Source organism: Dromaius novaehollandiae, chromosome Z (genome assembly GCF_036370855.1).
Source record: "Dromaius novaehollandiae isolate bDroNov1 chromosome Z, bDroNov1.hap1, whole genome shotgun sequence".
NCBI lineage: Eukaryota > Metazoa > Chordata > Aves > Casuariiformes > Dromaiidae > Dromaius > Dromaius novaehollandiae.
In genome coordinates this window covers 18370957-18391864 of record NC_088132.1, presented here as the reverse complement: position 1 = coordinate 18391864, position 20908 = coordinate 18370957, and the positions used below count along the sequence as shown (strand labels likewise).

The following is a 20908-nucleotide window of genomic DNA, read 5'->3' as shown; positions in this document are numbered from 1 at the left end:
CAATAGCAATAGCAACAGCAATAGCACTGACCTTTCATTCCCACTTATGATTTGCTTTGTGCCTTTATTTGTCCTTTCTTTCCATGCCCTTGCTCTGATTTTACATTATCATTTCATTAATCCCATTCTTGATTTAAATCATTGCAAGATTTGCATATTTCTAATTGTGATATGGTCATAAATTCTATTTGTATGCTATTTTGGCTGTTCTGCTCAGACTACGAGCTTTTTAAATGCAGGTTGTCTATTACTCTGTGTTTACAGGGCCTATCTGGTTACCTCCATTTGCAACCAGAACTGTTTTCAAGGCACAAAACCTTGTTGCTATCAGGTGTTCAGACCCATGCAGTCGCAACTTCATTGCTGTTAGTAAGGAGCTAACGCATGCTACACTCAGTTCATTTTGCTTTGTGGTCACATCTTTAACTGCCAAAACTATAGAAGAACTGGATATCATCTCTCTACCAGCAAACTAATGAGCTATAAGAAACCTAACAATATAAAACTTACAAGGCATTTTCTGCCCATCACCTGTAGAGCTGCCCATGAAAGCAGAACCCAACCTTGAGTTTCCTATGTCAGCATCTCCCAGTTTTTCTAGTACAGTTCTGCCGACTTGCTGGTGGTTCACGGAAATTGCTGTGTCCTTACAGTGCTCATTCAGGTCCTTGTTTGTTAATAACTATTTGTTTCAGCTTAAAATGTCATTCTTTCTTGATACCGATGGCTCTGGTTAGCAGTTGCTGCTGGTTGCCAGATAAATGTTATGATATTGCCAACTGTACATGGAAAAGAAGAAATCCTGTTAAATAACTATAGGGTGATAGTGGTCCACTTTTTGAAGAACAAATAAAGGAAACATTCCTCATTCAGTTAATCCAAACAAAACTAGACCCCCGCCAAAGAAATTAATCATTTAACATCATAGCGATCCTCACAGTGATCCCTTCAGGTGGACCGGAGTCTCTGATTAGATCCATTATACAGACCTCTGTCTCTTGAGCTAATAAAGTAAATGATAACAACAGTTAAGTTGTTATCCTCCAGATGGCATCCTCCAGAATGACCAACAGTAGATACAAAACACACTTATTGCTGCATTTTTCAGAGTCTTTTTGGCAGCAGAAGAATGGGAAGATGAAAAAGTTCTGTGTTCTGTTCAAGGCTGTGAAGGGGGGTATGGTTTTAAAGCCTTTTTCCACCTCCTTTGTCCTAATACCCGTGTCCCATGAATACCTGTTTTTCTTCTACTGCAGTCTTTCCTCTCATCTCTGGCTTGTTATCCAAGTCTTATTTTCTTTGATTATTCAAACAGAGCCTGAATGTTTCCAGGTCCATCCCCACCTCCCAGCTCATCCTTAGGTAGACATCCACATGGATTTTTTCTAACATAAAGTTATGTTGGCAATTACAAGCAACCAAATTGTTTTCCTCACCTATAATTAATGACAAAAGCTACTTACTTACTTACTGAGGTATATAATTTCGTGATGACCTTCTGTTAATTATAACTTTGTAAATAACATATTGATGGAGGAAAGTCATCCAGATCCTAAAGCACTACAGTCATTTTGGCATGCCACACCTTAGGCAATGGTGCCCTTTTATAAAACAGTTTTGCAGGATCTGACAACAAAAAACCTTACGTTTCTCTGATTTAACTATAGGAACATATCTTGCATGTATTTGACAAATTATATGTAAAATAATTATAATAAATAGCAAACAGCCTGTACATCTAGAAAAGTCATTTTAGATAGGGAGACCATCTAGCAATGAAGCAGTGTGGGTAAAGATACAACGACAGTAGTTCTTCACTGAGTAGATCTTTATGATGTGGAAGATGTTTTCCCACCACATGTGTTTGCAGAAAGGACTGATGTGGAAAGAGCTCTCTCCTGTTGCTAGAAGACCACTGTGGGCAGCAGGGTTCTTAATGGAATAAATCATGTCCTAAAAATAAGTAGTGTAAGCAAATATGCTGCTGCACATTAAAAGCACAATCTCCCCATGCACTCAAAAAAAGGATAATTTTAAATTAACCCTGTTTTAAACTGGTATGGATAGACTATTTGTAATGGTAACAATAGAAGTTGATAGTTCAGGGTATTCTGCATTTGTAGTTCTTGAGACTGGGTCACAGAAGCAAATTTGCTTCAGAATTTCTAATAATACTGCCCAATGTTGATTTAACACATAGAGTCTCTGTAACTATTCCTGAAGGTAAACTTGCTCATTGGCATATTTGCAAAAAGTGATCATAATATGACAACAAAGACATGTGAAGAAAACAAGTTCAAAATCTGAATGATCTTTGCTCCTAATGTGCATCAGTCTCTACTAATTACCCAGTAACTCATACTCACTGCTGCTGAACTATCTGAAGGAACTGCTTATTGTAATCTCCCCTTCAATACCTCTGGGTCAATGCAGAACTAGCACTACAATTTCTAGGTGCTCTTAAGTTTCTGAGAACTTAAAAGCAGTTTCTGGAAGCTTTGATATAACATCGATTTAACTTCTCCTGGAGCAATTCAAATAGATTCATTATTATACAAATCTCCTTACTGCTTCTTTTTATGCTTTTACATTAGTAATAGTGGATCAATTACTACTAGATCTACTACCACTAGATCTATTAATGCTAGGTCTATTACTACTAGCAGATCTATTACTGCTTGATCTATTACAACTCATAGGAAACACAAGGTACCATGGAAACCCATTTTTCTAGACTAGTCAGTAATAGTACTACTTCAGACATTTACAGTTAGCTTTAAATGAAATAGTAATTTTTGTGCAGCTAAGGTTTTGCTCAATAAAAGCACTAATTGGAATTTGATCATACATTGAACTTTATCATCATATCAGAAGACAGAAAACTTAGCAAACAGATTTCTGATGACTACCTCAGATAAGTGGGAAAAATGAAACTGCACAAAAAGGACTAACTATAAAAACTCCAGATCTGCAATCCACTTCTGAAGCATTTCACATTAACAACTTTATTGCTTGAATACTCATTGTAAATATTACTGCTAGCTTTAACTCAGGTAGTTTATAGGCATACTAAATCATGAATTACTCTGATATATGGATTTCTTGTCACTTACGTAATTGCAGAGTCATGAGGGCTAGCGGCCTCCTTTTAATTGTGGGTGCAACTCACACCCTTCGGCAATATCATCTCTAATACACTTTGGATTAAAAAACAGAAAGAACTTCAGTTCTAGATTCTGACATCACTGGAGATATTTAGGCTTTCCTCTCCGAAGAGGTTTGTTTGAAAATACAGTCATGATCTTCCCTCTAATGGAAGTCTTCATTTTCTGGTTATATTTAACCATTTTGTCTGCTTTAGAGATATTCAAAATACTTAAAAGAGTTAAGGTGAGTGTCATTAAGATATCCCAACTCAGGACAGATTAACTGCTTCTTGAAAGGTTTAATTAGTCTAGACAGAGGCCTGTGCTAACAAAGTTTTACTTTTCACAGTTCCAAAGCTATCTTATATGGTACAAATACCTAAAAAAACTTGAGAAAGGACTGACAGTATTAAGTCCCAAAGATACTGTGTATTGTTTCTTTGTGTAATGTCCCATAATGCTTCTTTTTTTAATCACATAATGGCATGATTCAAACAAAAGGACAATGTAGCTTACAAATTTCATCATTGCTAAGTCTCAAATAAGCAAGTTAATCTTCAAGTTTGTATACTGGATCATTATATGATAAAGTGTATAAAAGTATATGTTATCACATTTCATATATGTAATATTATTCAATAATTATTATCCACTTTTAGTGATGCTGTGTGTTTAAACATAAAGCAAATAGTGTACTTTAAAAAAAAACTGACCACTCTTTGATCAAAAACAGTTTCAGAAGTATGTCTCCAGGTATTAGAAATAGATGAACTGACTCTTAAATTACATAGGATGATTTCTTGTGGTCACAAATCAGTTTTCATAGGGGACCAGTCTAACAGTTTAATTTTTCTGAATGCTTTAACTAAGTATGAAAACAAAGGATTCTAGAATGTCTTCTTGGTAGAAGATTAGGAGTTTCTAATGGTATCCTAATGGACCGTCTATATCATAAATGGATTTACTTATGTTAATCATGTTTGAATCTTTGAAATAAAGGCAAATTTTGCATTATTCATATTTCTTTTGACTTTGGTTATTAGGAAAAGCTTTTTTATGTATGTGTATATGATATATATCATGTATATATATGCATATATCCAAACACACACATTTTCAGAAACACAGTTTTGAATTAGGTAGTGTCAAAGTGATATTTACAAACCTGCTTTGATCTGATATTAACCTCTGGAAAAGAACAGTTATTTATCCTCAGCTATTTGCTGTAGTACTTTTTTTTCAATCAATAAGCAGCACACAATGTACCAAGTTATTTTTGTAAGTGAATTTCCCACATTTAAATGGATACTGTATATTAACTTAGAATGATAAACTAATGAATGCTTCATGGCTCTGTGCTCTGCTAGTAGCAAATAATGAAACCTTTAACCAGGACAACTGACAAAGATCCAAACTCTTGAGAAGATATTGCAGTGTTATTACTATCCCTGAACATTTAATGCAAAAGGAGATTAAAAATAGGATTTGCAAATGCAAAAGCTATTCCCTATCTAAAGGCTTTCCCCTAGCAAAAATAACCTTTTTGCTCTATTTAAAATACACAGGGATTTTTTAGGCACTGAATATAGTCACAGTTATATTTACTAGCTAGATCCTGTGAAATTCTGAGACTGCTCAGATTTCCACCGGGCTTTGGTAAGAGGAGGTGAATCACTCCTCTGTATCATACCTATAAGAAAGCAATTTATATAGAAGAAAGAGGAGTGAATCTTGTGTAAATAATGAGGAGATGAAAATCACTAAGGTTTTAGTAGTGAGCCCTGGGAATATCATCTCCTAGTATTTCTTTAAACGCTTTCTACTTGGTGACAGTATTTTGGATATCTTTGGGATATATGCATCTATCATCTTCACGAAAGCATACTTTTCATTGGATCTTTTAAAATTTTCTGAAGACAATTCAGCCTTTAGAGTGAAAAGTAACTGAATTTTTTATGTCTCTTCTGCAAATGCTTATCCAGGTGCATCATTTTAAATAAGAGACTCATCTCAATAAGTGTAGTGTGAATGCTTAGAATATTCTTAGAATTACGCTGTGCATAGGCATTTGCATAAGTAGAGCCTTTGTTTACATATCCTTTATGATATTTGTTGTATAGATAACCAATATCATAATACAAAAATTGCACAGAGGGGTACAAAAGTATATGCTCAGCTCTGTATTTAATTGTATAGTTTTACTAGCTACATATAAGAATAATATTGTAGCTTAGGATACTAGTGAGTAAAACAAAAAAATCTCCATTACGCCTGCTTTAATTTTTTATTATTTCTGTCTCCTTCAGTTTTGGATGCTGGCATGAGATGGTGTACTAAAGTACACAGCCTGTGACACACAACTTTTCAAGACCTCAGTGTGACGAGTCCTTCCTATACTCACCAGACACAAGGTGCTTTTTTCTGGCTCTGTGAAAACGTTACTCTAGGACCAGAAAACATGTTAAGTCCTTGTGTTTTTGGTGTGTAGGACTACAATTAGCATTACTGTTGATACTGCTAGACACCCTACAATGTCAGTATTTCCTGACAAACTCAAGACAGCATAGTGTGAAAGGATATAAATAAGGAAATAACTATCAGCTCCGGGGAGCCTTCCCTCTGCATTAATGGAAGTTTTCAGTCTTCTAGTTTGCTTTGGAAGGAGATTTCTTCAGGCACTGCTTCTGCAGGGTGGGAGAATGGTAAATAATGAAAGGCACAGGTCATAAATGCAGAACAACCATAATCGTTAACTGAACTGAGCACAGACAAATGTGTATTTTAAGCCAAGCCAAGTACAGGACAGGAATAACACATATAGACTATACTCACAAGATAGAGGAATTTTTCTCTCAGGAAATAACAGAAAAATACTTAGCAGGGCCATATTCTTACTGACTAAGAAATAGTTACTTACTGCAGCACATGTTTCTAGAAATACAAATGGCATCTGAAACTTTCCTTTATGCTATTCTTTGTGCTTAGGATTTTTCCTTTTGTTTCCCACTATATTTAAAATTAACTGATCATTTAAAAGCAACATATCCCAGTCTTTATTGTTTATTATATTTGTGGTCTTTGTATTACTTAGAGATCTCTAAGAGTAGAATGAGGAGAATGGTTCTTCTGGAGGCATGCCTGTCTTTTTTCTGCTTAGTAACACCAGAGTACAGAGGCCAAAATATTTATTAGGCTGTGATGGACAGCATCTCCTAGCAATGAGCAGAGAAGCAACTGCAGTGGTGGTTACATGCTCTGGTAACTTACACTGAGTTGATGAACCAGAAGAACCTCTAATGTTCGAGAAATTTGGACTGATAAAAACGTCTATGAAGATTTTTTCCTTTCTTTCTTTCACCTTCATGAATGTTGTTCCACCCATATAAACACTCTCTCCATTCCTCCTACATGGTGCCCAAGTAACTATAAAATAAAATAACAATCCCCTTTGAAAGAAAAGTTTTAAAGTGCAGGTTTGTTTGTTTGTTTGTTTGTTTGCTGTAACTAAAAAACCCAGTTCCTCTCCCTGAATGCTTCTTGGTGAAATTATACACAAAATTTTCATAAAAGCCACTGCTTTCCTGTGTCCAGAAAATAAGTTCAAGTTCACCCCCTCTTTTGTTTTTAAAAATTATTACGTAATGCAGAAAATGTCCAGATTAAAAGCACTTTGCTGCATCAGAAATTTGTCTTTTTCTTTTTTTCCTTAAAAAAAGAAGGGTAGACAGAAAGAGGTAGTTTAAGAATCCGTGTGATGGAAGGAGATAATGATTTATCTCCTTTAGGTAGCATATGTTGTTGTTTCAGATTCTACTGATGGTACTCAGCTTATTGCTGGATGTGCCGAGAGCATAATTACAGGAAGACACCTCCATCATCGCTATCATCCTCACATTTTGTCACCTTGGGAGTGAGAATGCAAAGAGAGAAGATTACAGCGTTCTTTCAAGCTGCACCTTTTAAATAGACTGCTCTTCTGAGTCCATAAAATCAGCTGCTGTTCACTACGGAGTCTGCAGGGGCAAACTCTTATAAATGCCCTGAAATTCAGCATGCTCTTTACTATGAATTATGCAAATCCTATTCCTCCTGTATTATGTGAGAATAAGCATGGTTCATATTAGTGATATTTGAATTACATACTTCTGATCCCAAGAAATTGCTGTTCTTGCTGGGGCAGTTTAAACCTTTTATTACTGCTCCTAATGCTCCCCAATATCACTCTATATTTGTGAGTTATTTCTAAATCAGGACCAGATAAGATAAAGACTTACCTTTCCCTCCCTTTCTTTTGACTCTCCTTCTCCTCAAAATTTTGAAGTATAATAGCTTCCAGATAATAGCTTATAAATATTAGCTGTACGTCATCTCCTCTGAGACCACTGTTACTTTTTCTAGTGCCAAAACAACTTGGCTCGAGACGGAGAAATGGGGAACAGTGCTCCACACTGCAGCTTGCAGCCAGCCAACCATTCAGCTACTGAACACCATATCAAGGAGAAATAGGCAACAGGAGATCCTGTGTTGAGAATCACTCCCCATCTCAGTATCTCCAGTTTCTAAGGGATTTTCTGTATAAGATAGTAGTGTAGGTATTGGATGCAGGGTGTTGTTTTGCAACAGCCTCCTTTTCAGTATCCTGAGTGCGAGGAATTTGACTGGGATGTGGAAAAAATGCAGTCTAAGTGACCTTATCCATTTCTCCTTTCTCTCATTAAGTATGTAAGCAAAAGGGCATGCTTCTAAGGTGAAAGGTGGATTTGGGACACAGTAATGTTGATGCAAGAGGTGTTTCAGGGAAGAGAATATGAGATAAATCTGGTAAAGAGGAAAGAACTGAAAAGGTAAAACAGGATCTTGGAATAGAACAGAAATGCTGAATTTGAAGAAGGAGAGATAAGAAGGAGAGGAGGAAGAAGAAAACCACTTGACAGAGAGAAAGGAAATACTAAAAGATTTAAGAAGTAGGTGACTGGGAAGAACTGTAAGGAGGTGGATGTAAGATGAAAAGACACTGATGGCTTCAGCTGGAGGAAAGACACCTGTCTGAACATTGCTGTAGAACCAAGCAGGAGCCAGCCACCACTGTGCTCACCCCAGAGAGATACAAGGGAAGTGAAAACAAGTTTGGAGAGGGAAAGGTCTCTTTTTCTCTCTCTCTCTCTTTTTTTTTTTTTTAACACAACTGCATCCTGCATGCAGAACCTATTTGAGATTGAAAAGAATCATGTTCCAACTGTTCCATAAAAGTTGGAGCCTATTGCTCCTGTTGAGTTCTTTGTGCCAGAGTAGAAATTATTTTTGCCATGTCAGTGAAAAAAACAGCCGAGAAAATACCATGTCCTTAGGTTATACGTTTGATTTCCACCAGTATCAGTTCATGTGGACAGAGCTGTAGCTCTGGTTTATATTAAAAAAAAAACAAACAAAAAAATCACCTGGTGCTCATTGAACAGTATCTGCATCCTAAGAAGTCGTCTGCTCAGGTTTATAACAAATGGATTGTCATTTTTATAACAGAACTCTGAGAATTTGCTTCCCTAGTTGAAAAATTAACGCTCCAATTGGAAAACTGTGACTAATATGTGATTTCCCTCACAGGGCTAGTTTAATATAGAAAAGTGCTTTTCAACATTGAAACACAAAGGACTTGGAACTCAAGCTCTGCTAATAATCTGGATTCAGTACAACAGATTTAATCTTTCCATTCTTTTTTCATGAATAACTTCTTTGGCTAAAATATAGAATATTCTTGTGGTCCTAATTTCTGTTTTAATTGCATTGCTAAGAATGAAAATGATTAGAGAATGTTGTGTGGTGAGCAGATTTGTTTGGATAATGTGGTTTTAACACCTCTTGTTCTGCCCAAAATACACAGGCTTCCTTAAAAGGATATGCTAGTGCATAGTTTATATACTACATTCTGTAATAAAGTAAATGTTCAGTGGGTTCGCATTCAGTGATTAACGTTAGAAAGAAACATAAGCTGGTATTAAAGCAAAGTAACACAAATAGTGTAGTGGTAAGTAAAATACAGATTTTCAACATTTAAGTGAAATTCAGCACTCTTTTTATACCAGTCAACCTAGGCCATGCTGTAGAAATGTTCTTCTGATATCAAAATTCATAGACATCACAATATTTTATATTTTAAATTGAAAATAAGGTGAATACAATGCTCATGAAAAGTGCTGGATTAATGGTACTTGAAACTAAAGACTTCAGGTGTTCTTTTTGCCTAGACTGACCTGCCAATAAACTTACAGCTATCTCTGGAGAAATCATATTTAGAAATGAGAGAATAATTTAATTTCCTACAGAGTTCTTGGCTTGAACATAAGTATAAAACTAGACACCATTTTTGCAGTATGGCCACTTGTCCACTGAAAGTAGGGCTGAAACTCTTCCTAGCCATACGGTGTTTACCAAATCACTTTCCATGTTTTTAATTAGGAAACAAATTCTCTGAAGTAAATGGGAGTAATGTTGGGGTGAAACGGGAGTAATGTTGGGAGCTTAACTGAGTCTGTGCAAAGTACTCAGATTCAACAGAAGAGGTTTACATTTGGTCATCCTGAGATAGATGCAAAAGCAAGAAAGGGCAGGATAGTGCCCACTCTATATTTTATTGTCAATCTTAAAGTGATCTTGTAAGAAAAACGGATATCTGATTTTGGAAAAAAAGTCTTTCTTTCAGTATTGTAGAAATTCAGCAATATTGCTGCTGAAATATTGTTAGGCCCACGGCAATATTGACTTTAAAATATTGACTGTAAGGAGAGAGATGCTGAGAAAAACTTCCATTTATATTCCTCTTTTCCTTTTTCCCATTCTGACCTGCAATGCTCCATAATACAGCACCACCCCTAGGAAAGGCTGAGCGTATCTTGCTCCTTCCAGCGCTTGTCTATGTCTCTTGATTTATTAGAATAAAAGAGGTCACATGAGAGGAATGGAGAAACACTCCCTCTCTCAGAGGACTGAGCAGACTAATTCCACAACACTCCTGTATTCAAAAACAAAGGGATCGAGGTCAGGAAATAAACTAAGGTTTCTCCTTCTCCTCCCTCTACCCCACACCTAACCCCCAGTCAGCACAGCACTGCTGCATGCCACTTTGTGATCTGAACCTCCTTAAGATTTGGCAGGGAGAATATTCAGATTTATGAGGTTTGACTTGCACCAGTTTGTTGTTAGTTTGTGAGATCCTCAATTTTCTACAAAGTGCTTTAACAGACTTTTACATAAAACAGGCTATGTAAACTAAACAGTAATTTCTTAGGAACTAGAAGTCTGTAATCAGATAGAAGATTAAAAAAATCTTCTAGTTCTGTGAACTGGTTACTGCATTAGTATCTTCCTCTTCTTCCTGCATGTTAAAATACATGAATTCAGTTACTTGCCATCAGGACTTGCACCAAGGAGTGACATTGGGACTATGATCTCTAACCTGCAGGTGTAAACTGGTGCCATGTTGTTTTCACAGAGTGTGTGTGTAACCATAAAACAATCTTACACTAAATAACTGTAAGGCACCTATTTCAATTTGAGCATTTTAAAAGATGTGAATAGAGAAGCTGTCTTTTGGCTACTGTTTTTCCTTTATTGAAACCATCTTCCTCTTCTGATATCAGAAACTTCATGATATTCTAGTCTTAATTCTTGCTGCTGTCATTCAAATTTAGGGGCACTTCTTTCTGTGGAGACTATATTTTGAAACCATCAAGAAAGAACAAAACAACCACCTAGTCTATTTGATTCAAATGTAAAGCAAATCTTGACATAGACCTGCTACACCTATGTTTGTACAAGCATTATATACATATGCATGAACTTTTAAGAAAAAAATACCACGATTGTGTTCTGCATTCCAAATATATTCTTTCCAAATTGCTAGCAGAGTTCTCCGTACATCTGAGAAACTCCAAATACTCTAGAAGTAGAAGACAAAGCTATCTCATCTATCTACAAATCTTATTTACAGCTTTCCATACATATGCTGCTGTTTATTTTCAGTTTGTGGCACACACTCTAGCACACTCTGATAAAGTTGATCTTACTTCATCGTCTCCAAGTCCCTGCAGATTTTCATGTACTGTGTGATTAATTACTCATTTTCTAGGCCTCTTGCTCTTTTCAGTTAAAAAAATAGCACAGAGAGCTAATACAACAAGTTGTTCCATCCGTGGTGGAAGTAACCAAGCCTAATTTCCTTTGTATTTATGTACCGTGTCCACCATCCTTTCCGCTTCCCTGGATTCTCCTGCGCCCAGCTCAGCGCTGTGAACTGGCCAGGGCAAGCGTGCAGGCTGGCCCATGGCTAATGGCTCTGGCCAGGTCGTGGGCTGTCTTTAAATGGCTTTTGACTCAGTGGGGCCAGTACTGTGGGTCTCTCTCGTGCATCAAACCCTGATTTCCACAGAAGGAAAGGCAGGATAGCAGCTGAGACATGTAGGATTTGAAAGCTGTGCCCTTCTCTGAAATATATTTAAAATTTGCCGGTAGATGCAAAAGTTGTTTGGAACGCCAGACCGATCACACGGTGGTACAAAGCCTCATTTCCTTACGACAGGAGGTAAAAAATAGTGAACACAGCAAAAATGATCATAAAAAAAATACTTAAAATCACTTTCTTCTCCATATTTCTGTCTCTAACTACCTAGGTTTCATCATTTGAAAGATTTATATGAATCATGAATGTTTACAAGATAAAGATAAGAACTGAGAATGTCTGCTGAGGTACTAAATCAGCATATAAAAGACATGTACTCAACGAGTGTTAGTTGAATAAATTTTTGTATATAGACAACACATGCGTTTACTTGTCTAGCAGTATTTTATTATCTTTAATAATGGCAGTTCACAGTGTCTTGTGGCTTACAAATGAGAATTTTCAAATATCAGTGCAGTAACTCAGGAATGATTCTCGTAATCATTTAGTAAGCCAATGTCTAATATATGCATTAATGGAGTTTTGTGACAAATCACCTGTTAGATTTTAGCTGACAGCTTGATATATATTAATTATAAAGAATTGTAATATACAGCTATCCTGCTGTATGCAACAAAAAAATAGGAGAGGCCACTGAAGAGTGTCCTTTCTGGTTCCTTCTCACCCTGCCTCACTCACTCTTCTCTGCAGTAATCCAATATCCACTGGTTCCAGTTGTTAATGGCATGTCCCACTGCACTAAATAGTTTACTGGGTTGCCCTTTGATCCTGGACACAAGGAACAGTCCAAAGCAGAGCAGCTGAGGTGAAAATACTATTGTGCACTATTAATATAGTACTGTTTAATACTTGAAATTCATGAGACTGAAACAATACTGCCAGTCCTTTGGGTTGTACGTGAAAAGCTATAGCAGAAGTCACTCAGAGAGGGTGTGGTTGCAGGTAGGTATGCAGAAAGATGGATGGAAAGTTGACCAGTTTTTCTCCCACCTTTGTTATATTCTTAAAGTTTTAAACCTTGGCTTGCATCGTGCTTGCACTGCTGATGTCCCCACCTCCGTGGGGACAACGGAAGCAGCTGCATGAGCAGGAGGAACAGGATATAAACCGTTAATTTTGAATGATGAAAGAAAGATGTCTGTTTTTATGTAGATTCTGAGGGAATACACGATGTTTAATTCTGAATGACATAAAAGGAAAAGACCCTTTTTCTTTTCCCCTTAAAAAAAATAGAAGGTTCTTATCTTCCAAACCTAATCTAATTATGAGGTAGCAGAAGCTGTGTATCTCATGGTACGGCTCTTAGAGATTGTTCAGTATTTTATAGGAAACATTTCAAAGTTAATACAATTTGTAAATGTTTTTCCAATTCAGTGTTGTACTAGCCTTAGCGTAATGTACTGCTGCAGCCTTGGCAAAAATAGAACACTAGTATAGAGTGTTGTGTTTGAATTTTTTATGCATTTTGGAAAAGCACTTTAATTAGTAGTTTGTAACAGATGAATTATGCTTCTTGATATGCTTTCTCTTCCTAACAGAGAGGGAACATTAGAGGTACAGTATCTCTAATGGTGCATAAATGTATGCATATGTGTACACTACTATCATTAGTATAAAATTTATGCTGATGATAACAAGTGCTGGTATACATTAGAGCAACAGTGAGTATGGTGTTTTTTTCATGTTGCTTCATGAACTGAGGTTTATTTCTTCTGCTTGTTCCTTTAGCAGCACTACACAAACTGGAAATCTTATAAGTATTATTCACTAGACCTGTTTTTAGTACTGTTATAGAAGGAAACACATTTATTCCTGATGTGTATTGTGATGCCGACTGAAAGAACAGAAGGAAGAGCAGCACAACCTGGTTATGACTCTAAGATAATGGAAAGCTAAATGTAGTCCCAAAACTCACATCTGTGTTATGATACCACATGAAAAATATAAAATGCACGGGTTTATTGCTCAATTCTTCAATGCCATGCAAGGATCACAGCATGAACAGCACTAAAACTGTACTAAACTGATTAAAACTGCTGGGACATAACATTAAAACCTTAAATACCTATTCGGTATTGCCATTTCAAAGCAAATACAGACTTGCAGTCATTTGAATCAAGGGGGCAAAGGTGAGGATTTACTTTTTGTTTTCTCTAACCGCATTTCTTACAGTAAAGATAAAATAGCATTTTGCCCAGCTTTTGAATTTTTTGTTGATTCCCTTTGAAGCCGCAGTTATTTGTTTAAAAGTTAGTTCTTTATTGCATAGTACTTTTTGAAAGATAAAAAGTAGTCATCCGTGTTACATTTCATATATTTACCTTTTACACAAAGTGATTTTTATACAAAGTCATTCGGTATTTTGAAAGATACCATTCTGAAAGGGCCAGTGCTTCTTTAAGTGTAAGGTTATTTTGGGGATTATTTTTCATGGTGTAACTGGCTGTGTGTCAAAAGAAGACAACGATTTATAGGACTTGGGGAGAACAAAGTTTATCTTCCCTTTTGTCAGAAATAGCCTTCATGTTGGCAGCACTACCTTACAGTGCAAAGTAAAACACTGTGTGATAGAAAATGCCCAAATCCCTCTCCTCCACGGAAAAGTAGCTATGATCTGCAATGAACTTTCCATGGACCACCATGGCTGGTATCAGAGTCAGGGGCTATACAGCTTGATTAAAAAGCCTGGTTGTGGCAAGACAGTGCTGAACTTGGATGTTTAAGTCCCAGTGTGGTAAACATTGCGTCAGTAACTTTATATATGTGGAAGTCAGTAAAGCAACTTTGGTGGAAATGTGTCTTCACGGACTCCCATCACCATAGTGACTGACTAGCAGTCTTTACTGTGTTTATCCTCACACTTCACCTGTGCAGTTAATTACTCCATTTTACTGAGGAGGCACCGAGCCATGGAGCGCACATGTGCTCCAGGCGTCTAAGAGAGTTGGAAGCCCACAGCGAGGTTTTCCAGCGTGCTGGTCATCTCAAGCCTGTAGTTTTCGCTTATGCCAGTCTTTACTGTGGGTTAGACAGAACCGGGCAGGAAAAGTGGGGATTTCTGCTAGTGCCACCGCACTGCACTGGCTGCACCCAGTGCCCTGGGGTGTCCGTGAGCACGAAATCTACTTATTTTGGGGGATGGGGAAAAGTTGCCATATGCAACTGTTATTGCCTATGCAAATATTAGCTTATTCTACGCTCTTTCCCCACCCTGTAACTCTTCTCATAACACCCCTCTTTCATTGACAGGTCTCATAACCCCAATGATTTAACTAGCTGAGTGCAGATCAGGACAAGCAGTTAGGCAGTTAAACTCTGAAATTTATGTGTCTCGGGAAGTTTTGGGGGAGGGAGGAAACGGAAAGTATTTCCCTTTGCGGGTGGGGAGGGGGGGGGGAAGAGCAACGCTCTAGGAACAGGGCGCTATGACAGATCGGTTGTGAAGCCAACGGTGCGGTGCACCCCGGGCCCGCCGCCCCGCTCTGCGGCCCCCCGCGCCCGTGCGGGCCCGCGGGGCAGCGCCGTGCCCGCGCCCGCCGTGGGGCAGCGCCGTGGGGCAGCGCCGTGACCGCGGCCGCCGCCGGCAAAGCCGGGCGCGAAGCTCCGCGCCGGGCCGGTGCACCCGGCTCCCGCTGAGTGACGTCACCCGGCCACGCCTCCCCTCCCCCACCGCCCTGCCGCGCGCGCGTGTGCGTGGCGTGTGGTGTGTGCGGTGTGCGGTGTGTGTAGTGTGTGTGCAGTGTGTCCCGGTGCGGTGCGGTGCGGTGCGCATCTCCCGGCCTCGGCCCCGGGCTCGGTCAGCCAGCGGGCCAGGCCGGGGGGCTCCGTCTCTCCAGAGCTGCCTCGCTCGCTGTCTCTCTGCCTTTCTCGCTCTCCCTCCCTCTCTCACACAGCTCGGCAACAAGCTTTCACTAACACTTGGGGCCATCCGGATCCTGTGATCCACACAGCGTAAGAGGATTAACACCCCCCCTTCCCCAGCACACACACAAAACAAGACGGGGGGGGGGGGGAGCGCGGCTCGCCCTCAGCGCTCGGCTCGCCCCGCGCCCCTCTGCCCCCGCGGAGCGGAGGACAGCGGCGGGAAGGGGCTGTGGCGAGCGGCTGCTGGGGGCTTTCTTCGCTCGCCCCCGGCCCGCTGCCCTCGCTTTTGTTTGCGCTGCACTTTTTGCGGAGGGGGGCGGGAGAGTGGGGGGAGCCTGGGTGGGCGACCTCGCTGCTATTTGTAGCCGAAAAATCTGCTAAAAGAGACGAAGGAAAAAAAAAGGCAAAACAAAAAAAAAAAACGCGAAGGGGGAAGGAGGAAGGAGAGAGGGAGGAGGAGAGGAGGAGGAGGAGGAGGAGGAGGAGGGGAGGGGAAGCAGAGCCGAAGCTCGGGAACAGAGAGCGCGCCCGGGAGCAGCAGCAGCAGCAGCAGCCGCCGCAGGAAGGAGCAGGAGGAGAAGAAGAAGAAGAAAAGAGCAGAGCGGAGCAGAGCCGCGCGGAGGAGAGGTGGCGCTGGAAGCAGCGGGCGGGCGCGGGGACCGGGCTCCCTGGATGCTGGATTTTCGGACTCTCGCTGACTCTCTCCCGCTCCCCGCCGCCGGACTGTGAGCGACAGGCACCAGCGCCGGGCGGCAGCGGCCGGGGGCTCTGCTCGTGGCGGCTGCTGCTGCTGCTGCGGGGCTCGGATTAAATTGGCCGCCCCGGAGACGAGCGGGAGCAGCGGGAGGAGGTGGCGCCGGCGGAGGGAAGCGGCGGCGGTGGCGGGCGGGCGGGCGGCGGCGGCGGCTGCTGCTGGGACCGGGGGAGCCAGCATGACCAGGTAACTGCCCCGCTCCTGACCCATTTTCCCCCCGCGCTGCTCCGCCCGCGCCGGCCCTTTCGGGGCGTTTGTGCGTGCGGGGAGGGCGCCGGGGACGGGCGGGTGTGCAGCCCCGCACACATGTGCCTGGCACACACGCCCGCACCCCACCTCTGCCCCCGGGGGCTCCCCGCCGCCAGCCCTCTCCCCTCCTCTCTCTGCGAGGCCCGCGCAGAGAATTGGGAGAGTTGTGCGGCGTGCGGACGGGGGATGGGGGCAGGATGAGGGTAAGTGATTGATCAGAGTCGACGTTTCCACTGAATTGCCACGGTGCCCGGCCGGGGGGCAGGCGGGGGGGCAGAGGTTACGTGATTTGTGCATCGCGAAGCGGGACCGCTTGCTCCCGCGGCTGAACCGTTAATATTAATGGTGTTGGTTTTGCTTATCGGGGCTGGTGGGGAGACGGGGGCGCGGCGGGGACCGGAGGCGGCGCGCGCCGCTGGGGGGGGGCGCGGGGCCGTTGGGGGCCGCGGCCGTTGGGCACCGCGGCCGTTGGGCTCGGCGGGCTCCCGCCTCCGCCGGCCGGCGGGAAGGGGCGCGGAGGCACCCGGCGCTGCGTGGACCGCGCTTTTAATTCACTTGTTTACTCTTTCTAAACCGCTGGAAAGAAAGCGCGTCGCGGGATTGAAAGCTCAGTTTCCCGAGCTGAGGGGGCTCTCAGAATTGTTCAGCAAACTTACCAGCTCCCTCTGTAAGGTCTTGTGTTGTGAACAGGCACTTTTCACTCCCTTCGCTAAGCTCTCCCTGTATTGCAAATAAAATAGTTGTTTTCCCGAATTTTGCCTTTTAGATGTTTTTTATCTCCTCCCTTATTCACAGACCTGTATTATTTCCTTCTTAAGCTGTTGCCACTTTTCCTTGTAAACGGCTTTTGAATATCTGCTCCTTCTTCCTACTTCTTGAGACTGTTGCCAAACATATTTTATTCTTTTGCCTGGCCTTTGTATAGTTATTGCCTCATAGAGGTATGTCAGTTTCTTTACAACACTTGCCATATTTATTTTTTGACTTCTGACATACCTAAAAGGGTCACTTTATTTACACAGAGTAGTTAAGGTTTTTATATTTGTGTTCCTTCACTGTCTGCCTGAGACAGTGCAATATTTCACATGAGTCTGTAGATACTGATTTTCTTTGGAGTTTCCTATTTGCAAGAGTTGAATATTTTTCATTAACCCTATATCCTCTTACACTTAGAATTCATATAGGAAGTTATGATGATCTTCTGAGCCTTTCAGTAATTGCTTCCAACCTATGTTTTGCTCAGACACAAACTACACTACTGTGTAGTATCAGGACTTGTATCGTAGATTTTGATGCAGAGATGAATAAATGAATGTGTACAATATTTTTCATTTCTCTGGAGTGTGATAGTGGTTTATAACATTATAACGGTTAATTCTTCTTGATATAGAAGTATAGTAAATGACATCATTTTCTCCTGGGTTGGGAGCAAACAAAGCTCTTGCATTTTTTGGTATTGAACAGAGCAACTCTGAGGGAAAAAAAGATTTTCCGCTCCTCAAAATACAACCATATGCACTTGCATTCTACTTTAGATGGCAATTTTTGATGGTTTCTTTAAATTCACTCTCATGAGGTCTGCTATTATCTCTTTATGTGCAAAATTGACAAACTGGTCAGTTTAATAAATTCAGCTGTCAAATTTTGCCCAGTCAAAATTACTAAAAGCTGTAAATGTACTGGCATGGGATTTTCAAGGAACTGAGTGGTGTAGCTTTTACATAGAAAGGAAGAAGGATTTAATGAGAGACTTTTTACAGGAGTAGCTTTCCAATTTTAGTTTTGTCACTTGTGGTAATATGGTAGAGTATATTTAGATTTCTCTCAATGCAGAAATGATGTATTGCTATTCTGTATCCACGCTAAGCACTGAGAGCTTTGCCTAAGTAGAACAGTTCTACTCTAAGAAGGCACTAAGAAATTCAGTATGGTTTGTGTGTGCTGTGGCAGGCTGTCAGGAATACTGCGTGGAAAGGAAAAACGTGTCTTTGTATTTCTAGGTTTCAGGAGTCATGACTTAGAATCTGCTTTTAGTCTCATCAGTTAAGACTGATGAGTTACTTTATAAATGAGTGCTAAATAATACAAATCAAGCATTCTGTTGTGACTGTTGCATAACTCAAATACCAGTACTGCCAGTCAACTACACGGGAGTTGTTAAATCTGTGTGTACTGTTATGAGAAGGTTTGCAAAAACAGATTTGGGGTCCTAGGAAAAAATGAAATACTTAGTATTTTAAATCTAGTCAGTGATGCAGCTTTCATTTTTAAGGTCGCCCTTCATTTCTATATTTGCATAATGCAGGGACCAAAACTACACCAGCCAAAGAGCAGGGATCCCCCTTCATCTGCTGCTGTGTGTGCTAAGCCACTAGGGGCCTGTATAAACTGCTGTCATACAGCAAATACCAGTACATAGCATATGCTAACTCTTTCACCAGAAAGACATTTTTTACACAGATGCCTAACATCAAAAGCACAGTTGCCATTCATTTATTCATTACTGATAAATGAGGCTGCCACTGTTCAGGAGATGTGCGCAATCTGCATATTATCTTTTGGATTTTTACCCTGCTTCATTCATTCCCCGGTCCTATATGACATGCAACATAGTTCCCCATTTCTCCGTGCTCTCCTGACTGCTTTGGTGGTTGGGAAAGGATGTCAGCTTGGGAGGTGAAAATGTGGGGCATAGTCAGATTTGAGTGTTTCTCTGCACTTCATATTTTCTGTAAGCTGAGAAAATCAGATTTGTTGCCTATATGTATCTTCTATTAGATTAGTAATGCTACTGTTCAATGCAAGTGTAGGGTTAAAAGATAAACTCAACAGGATTACTCTAAGGTGGGAGCAGACATAGATTGATGGTGTATTTGAACTAGCTTTGTGTTATGTAAGTTTGGAAGTGTAGAGGTTCCAAGGCTTTGGCTGGAGTGTAGTCAGCATTTATGGAACCTGGACTGAAGATGTGCTATACATTTTTGAGTGTCAGTTTCACAAATTTAAAATCGACCAACCGTGGCATTCTTGATGGACATTAAGCAATAAGGTCAAGTATACTCACACTGTTCCATTGTTGATTTTCAGTTTTTCAAACTGACAAGGCAGACAATTTGTAAAAGAGCACAGCTGAAATATTTGCATATTGGATTTCCTTCAAAATGAACTTTCTGTACCAAGCTCTTCAAAAATTCTGATTTAAAAGGATTTTTAAGCTAAATCACTGTAAGGTCATACAATGAAAATGCGTCTTCGCTATGGTATGTTAATTTTTTAATAGGATATATTTTAAAAAGCAGAGTTTTATATATCATGTGATGTGAGCCAGTTACTGCGAGAGGCTTTTTGTCTCATAACTGACTACAGTTGTGCAAATATTGATCAAGCATAATTTTGTGTGTGCACTTGTGTAAAATAATGATGACATGTAATGAAGCCCACTCTAAAGGCCTTTTGAAATCACAGGCATCTGCTCATAATGAAGTTTTACAGAGTGTTGATAAATTAAGGAGGTATGTCAGAAATGCAAGACAGGCACTTCATCTGCACTTCAGGTATCATAAGGAGTAATACAGTACAGATCCATGAACCATCATATTTCACTTTTGTATAACATAATTTTTTAACTTTCTGATTTTTAAACAGTTGAGAAAGAGATACAGATACTGAGCGTTTAAATTCAGCGTCAAAGAGATACATAATACTGTCAGTGTTTTAACAGGAACCTACAATGTAATTCTATCTAAAAGCACTTGACATAGAATGGTCAACATACGTTTATGAAAACTCCAAATTTCACATACTGTATGAATTGTTTATTTTACCTGTTTAATCCTTGTTTCCTTTGGAAAAGACCTTAAATTAGGCTACTTAATGAATGTTCACTGGCAACTTGGCAGCCTGAAGCCAGAATCACTGTTTAAAAATATTCCTTCATATGATTTATCGATGATTTACCAAGTAGGAGCAAAGAGGAAGAGCTGTTTCTCCTGGTGATGTACTGCATTGAAAGCGCCTGTACAACTTATCTACTGAAGAAATCTGATGATATAGAAAAAGATTGTTCAAGAGTGCTTTGCCTGTAAATTCCATTCCAACAAGCTTCACTTGTTGTTTAAGCTGCTGTGCATTCATAGAACCATATGTCTACTATTGCACAATTTTAGCTTACAGTTTCGTAAGCTCAGATGGTTTTTGGTTGGTGATTGATAATATTTATTAAAACATTGCATGTTCATGTCTTCATATGGGAAATTGCTAAAATGCAGAGAAAATTGATAAAAAATAATAAACATGGTTTGCTTTTAAATAATTCAGTTAAACTAATTAAGTTATTATGTAAGTAATGAAAGCATTGCTTTTTAAAAGGTAATTATTATTTGGCCAGGTTCTTTCAATTCTTTGGTAGACCCAAGTATTCACCCTAACTGTTCTGTTTATCAG

The 20908-nt window shown here is 40.1% G+C and overlaps 1 protein-coding gene across 7 annotated transcripts in view; it reads left to right on the top strand.

Annotated features, from left to right (window-relative positions):
* Positions 1-20908, top strand: part of PTPRD (protein tyrosine phosphatase receptor type D) — a 443338-nt gene that overhangs the window by 65072 nt on the left and 357358 nt on the right. For 2 of the 7 annotated variants that reach the window (XM_064502352.1, XM_064502351.1), the window contains exon 1: positions 15901-16402. The exons of 4 other annotated variants lie outside the window; for them this stretch is intronic. The gene's annotated coding sequence lies outside the window, so the exon portion shown is untranslated. Of the gene's footprint in view, positions 1-15900; positions 16403-16434; positions 16669-20908 lie in introns of those variants that run through there. One more of the 7 variants, XM_064502353.1, reaches the window with a different exon arrangement.